The sequence below is a fragment of the Lolium perenne genome, chromosome 1 (assembly GCF_019359855.2).
Source record: "Lolium perenne isolate Kyuss_39 chromosome 1, Kyuss_2.0, whole genome shotgun sequence".
NCBI lineage: Eukaryota > Viridiplantae > Streptophyta > Magnoliopsida > Poales > Poaceae > Lolium > Lolium perenne.
The window spans coordinates 249,982,780-249,988,779 of NC_067244.2; positions in this window are offsets into that span (position 1 = coordinate 249,982,780).

Sequence of the window (6,000 nt, forward strand, 5' to 3'; positions counted from 1 at the left end):
TTTTCCCGGTCGACTTAACTCCCACCGAGCAAACGACACGCATCCGTCCGTGCACCGGTGCACGTACGCACGCACGCGCAACCCTCCGGGTTCCACTCATTTCCTTGCTACACATCGCTGCTCCCCGCACGTACGTACGGAGTACATCATTTACTCGATCTAAAGTCGTCTGCACACGCCCAACTAAACCCATTACAATACTGCGATCTCACTCCATCGGAGCCGGCCGGTGCGTCACGGGTGCGTGCGTGTGTTGCTGCACGTGCGACAGGGAGGTAAAACCATCCTTTCATCAATCGGAGTAACATGCTCTCATATATATAGCCTGACAATAACTAATGGTGAGATGATCGTATAATCCCATCCGGAACTCTCCTCGATCGGCAGAAAAATCCGCTCTACACACCCACATCTCCTCGAAACAGGTTCTCGTTCCGCTATATTAATATAGCAACCAGACGATACAACTACAAGTCTTAGAACAAAAGACAATGCTCGGGCAGCAGCAAACACATGCCCAAACAAAGAAAAGAAGAAATAAAATGGAGACAGAAGGAGATCCACAACCATTGCGCCCTCCGGAGAATTACCACCACGCTCCGAGCACCGGATCATCCTGGACCAAAACTGATGGTCATAGGGTTTCCCACGACACACAGGGGTAGGTAGATGAAGGGTAGCCACGACACCCTCCAAAAAGGAATGGTGCCACTCACGAGCGGCACCGCGTCAGTGTCAGGTAAGCCGACAAGGTTTCGTGTAAGTAATATGAAGAGTATAGTAAATAAATGAAAGTAAAGCAATCTATACTAGGCAATAAAAGTAAAACAATATAGTAAAGGTATTTTTGGGTTTTGGATTGGATTTGCTAAAGGTAAAAGTATTGTTGGATTTTCGAAATTAATAAGTGCTGAAATTCTAGAGGTGGATAAAAGTGTTGGTTTGGTGTTTCTTATGATTAAAATGGAACTGAGGTTCATGATTTCACTTATCTACTCTCTCATAAAGGTGTAATGGCCTTAAACAACTCATAAGTTTTATTATGTTGGTGGAATCTCATATTGTGAAATAAGTATTTGTATGGACATTATGTCCTAACATAGATATGATGCAACACATCTCTCTTATACTCCTCCAGAAAGGGAAAACTCCAAGCAATCCGGTATTTAAAACTTAAGAGCGTATAGCTTTAAAACTTTGGCATAATGTTTAGATCTCAAATATACTACCTTGATTTAACAAGACCACCTAGAATGTCACTAGATGAAACTGTAGCACATGTATCCACTTAATCCTTAGTGAGGCAACAAAAGAAAGGTAAAACCAAAGTAGATTTTGAATTTTGTGTTACTATTCAATCACTACCCCATGTTACTCCATCTAATACACACCTTCCCCACAAATCTTATCTCATACAAGTTGTATCAAAACAAGTACTTAAGAAGGGGTGCATAATATGCATGTACTTATACATCTCACACAAAAAGAGGATTCCAATCTCAAATATCTACCCAGAGAAAAGACATCCACCACAAAGGGGTTACATAGATGATCATAATGTTGTTGGGAAGCTCGTATGGTGCTAATACAATGATAAAACAAGATACTGCCACAAAAACATAGTCCAGAGGTGGACTAATCCCTTCACATCATGGTGGTGGTGTTGTAGATCATGGAGAGATAGGAGATCTCTCCGGCGGAGGCTCCAGTAGAGTTTCCCCCTCCAATCTTTGTTGGTGCTGACTCCATTTCGGTGTTTCTGATCTACGCTCCGCCTCCTTTCTGATACGTGGCGGAGTTCCTTTATACATGGGTTTTTAGTTCAAGACCATCATCTAGGGCTCTTCATGGACGACTCAAGATGCTCGAGGAGGTGGAATGCCTAGGTGGCGCGGCCAGGGGTGTGGGCCGCGCCACCCATAGGCTTTCTGCCTTTTGGGCTCCGTTTGCGTGATTTCAAAGCTTCATATCATCAGTCTTCGTAAAATATTGATCCTCAAAAAATCCCAGTATGACTCCGTATAGGTCCCTAAAAGTGAAAAATACATAAAACAAGAGATTTCTGTTGTGCAGAGTTATAACCAAAATAAAGAGGATCATCGAAAAATCCCCCAAAACAATATAAAACATATATGAAGGAATATGTGGCAAAAAACTACACAATTAATGTATGAATTTAGATGCATCAATGATTCCGGAAGTACTTCCATATATATGGTAACCTCAATACACTTCTGATGTTACCCTGAATCGTCTATGACATGCTCATAGTGACTCTGGTAGTCTTTCTCTCTTAGTCATAAATCTCCGGAACAATTCTTGGTGATGTCGGAACTATTAAGAACAATTATTCTCAATCGCGTACCATAAATAACACACTCACAACATATTATGCAACCTTAAGTGTGTGACCCGACAAGTTCGGTATAGCGCATCCATGAGTCCGAACACCTTCGGATCAGTAACCAATGTCGGGATCTGGACATTCACATTGGCTACTTTGCATACTTAAAGAACTTAGTGAAATTGTGTTGTTACATGTCATTTCCTTTGTTACAATAGATGTTGATAATTCGAGGTGAGACTTTGGTATTCCCGTAAACAAGTCTTGATTACTATACATGTTATCCTCGATCAGGTATCAATGATCCTTTTCTTGTTTGGTGTATATTGATGATGTCTTTTGATCACTATCATAATGTGTCTGCATAGATATGTTTCTTGACATTACAATACTGAGAGGATCTAGTTCATATCTCTCCTTTGTTAGGACCACAAATGCCATTCTTGAATAATTAGATTTCCCGTATCTTCAGATATACCCAAGTCTTAACCTTCCCAACACTCAAGGTTAACCGGTGACAGTGGATCAGATGAAAGCATACCCTCTGATGTGAGTCACCACAATACTCTCATGGTCAAAGGACTTATATATAATTATCACTTAAAGATATTTGCTATTAACCATATGAATGTCACGTAGCATATCACTTCTTGGGTATGTTTAGTGCGATTGTTCAGCCAAACAAGCCACCCTCATTATTGTTTATAATAGCCATGCTCATGATAAGAAAAGCTTGATCATATCACAATAATTAGTTTTATTAGAGGCACAACTAGGAACTATTTCTTTCTTGTTTATCTCTCTACACATGCTAGAGGGCTTCTCTTTGAATCTCATATTCAAGGAACACTGAAGTTGAAGCATAAAAGTATAAATTTAATAATAAACCTGTATTTATAGATAATAAATAACTCTTGTTATTATTGTCTCTAGGGCATACTCCCTCCAATCTGTTCACAATTACCATACTTTATAGGTTTAGTCAAAGTCAAACTTTCCAAAGTTTGACTATATATATATAACACTAATATCTAAAATATAAATTAGTAGTATTGGAATCATCTTGAAATGTATTTTATATTATATAAATATGCAATTGTGGATGTTGATATTCTTTGTTACATCTTCTGTGAAACTTCAAATTTCTTGACTTTGACTAAAGCCAAAATGTAGGGTAAATAAGAAACGAAGGGAGTAACTCCTTCAGATCAAACATAAAATACTAGAACACAATCATAAGGTCTTTGATGCTCTTATGTTTGTCCATATTAAGAAGTTAGCTTCGACCGCTCCGACCAGCGAACCACTCAGACTCTTTCGGATGTTTATTTTGCCTTTCAATTCAGTCCGATCTGGTTTAGTTGGGCAAGTCTATTTGGACAGTGAGAAAATTATTTGAAACATTATGACATTCTAATTAGGTCATTTTTTTCAAGAGAAGTAGCTCACATACAAGGATACTAAGAGCGAGTTTGTTTTTGTTTTTTTGCTAATTTCTTTCGTTGCTTTCAAAATGTGATTTCAAATATGAGTAAAACCAGCAGGAATTATAAAATAAATCAAATATAGCTACAATTTAAGAAAAATCATCATCTCTTGGAATTTTCCTTTCCAGAAGTTATAATTTATATGAAAACTTCAATGGTGGAATTTAGCATGTTAATTTTGGAAGGTGGTTCACAAAAAAATGCACATTATGCACTAATCACCACTAATTAAATTAAAAATCAAATTTTATGAAAACAATTGTTAATTTTTCAGGCTAAGATGGACCTTTGTGCCAATTTTGGGCTAATTATCATGAAGGGTGCGGTGGATTTGACCATGAAGATGGTCATTTAATTTGGTAAATAATCCAGGACATGTTGACGCATGTAAAATGCATACATGAACTTTATCTTTTATCATATTGAATTCCCACATAGTTTCAACATATATGATGATAATACCATGTTTTACATTAATTTATGGGGATTTACCAATGGTCCCTTTTATTTGATTTGTAATTCTGCAGAACTAGAAAACCCTGTTTTGCATATTTTTCATTTCAGAGAGCTATACGAAGTCAAATTGTCCTGGGATTTTTGGAGCGTCACTATCGGGAGAAGTACCCTGGGCACTAGAAGCACACCTGAAGAGGCCTAAGTCCCGAAAGAGACCAGGTGGCGTGCCCTACCTTTCTGGGCGCGTCAGCCTACCTCTTTCTTTTGCCCACCGACGTATTTTGACCTAAAAATCACTATATATATGGCCCCAAAGAGTGTTCGGGAGGAGAGCGCCACACAAACATAGAAACACGAAATGAAGGCTACTGTAGAGAAGATTGGAGGGGAAAACTCCGCCGGGATCACCGCCGGAGGGATCTCTACCTTCTCCAACGTCTTCATCATCATCACCATGATCAAAGGAGAGTAGTCCACCTCTGGACTACGGGTTTGTGGTAGTATCTTGATCTATTTCTCTCATATTTTTCATAGTTCTAGTGTCATATGAGTTGTCTAGCATGATTATGGCCATATTTGTAATACCTATGTGGTGGATCCTTATTCTATGATATTGTGCTATGAGATCTGATCATATTATGTGTAAGATGTATTGGTAGATGCATATTATGTACCCAGTTTATGTTCTGATCCAATATCTATGCAAGAGCTGTGTGGGGTGATGTGTGTATTAGATGGAGTAGCGTGGTTTTAGTGATTGAATAATGACAATATTTTCAAGATCTATTATGGACTTGGCCTTTTCTTTTGCTACCTCACTAGGGATAAAGTGAATACATATGCTATGTTCGTCACGTGACAGTAGTGATTATCTTATTTGTTGAAGGTAGCATATTTGATATTCAAACTTCATGTCAAAGTACTTATGGTTATGCTCTGTTAATTCTTAATACAAGATTGATGAAGTTTCTTTCTTGTGGAGCATAAAAGAGATGTGTTGCATCATCTCTATGTTAGGACGTGATGCTCATATTAATTCTGATCTTACGCATACTATTATTTGCACCTTCATATCTCATTGATGAATTGTTATTTGTTCACTACAACTTAAAGAGAGAATAGTCAAGTGAATGCATGAACCCGTGTCCACTTTTTATCATAAGAAACACATTTATATTGATTTTACCTTGTTTTCTATTTGATGCACTATTTTAATCTGAAAATACATAAATATTTACTTTTCTTATTTGCATCCAAAACACCAAAAACAATCAACCCCTTTACAGTTTTTACTTAGTTATTTTATCTAGTCTAGTTTTATTTGTTTTATTTTTACTTGTATTTATTTACTTACACGAAACCTTGTGCTTGATGACCACACCGTGGAGTTGGGGACACAAGGAAGTTATTTTACTTGTAGGATTGCTAGAAGAAGGGAGAAGAGTATACTCTTTGTTCAGTTCCTCGACAGTTCGATATAAACTCACAAGTCACCCTTGTGGGGAAAATACTCTGCTAACACAACATTCTGCACTTGAAGTCCCAACATCATCAAGACATTTTTTTGGCACCATTGCCGGGGAACTGAAAAGAGTTACATTATAGTGCTTGCTGCGTGAGAAGCTCCAAGAAATTCCCACGACAACTGCAATACATTTTCTGGAGCCATTGCCGGGAAGCTAAAAAGAGTTACATTATAGTGGTTACTACGTG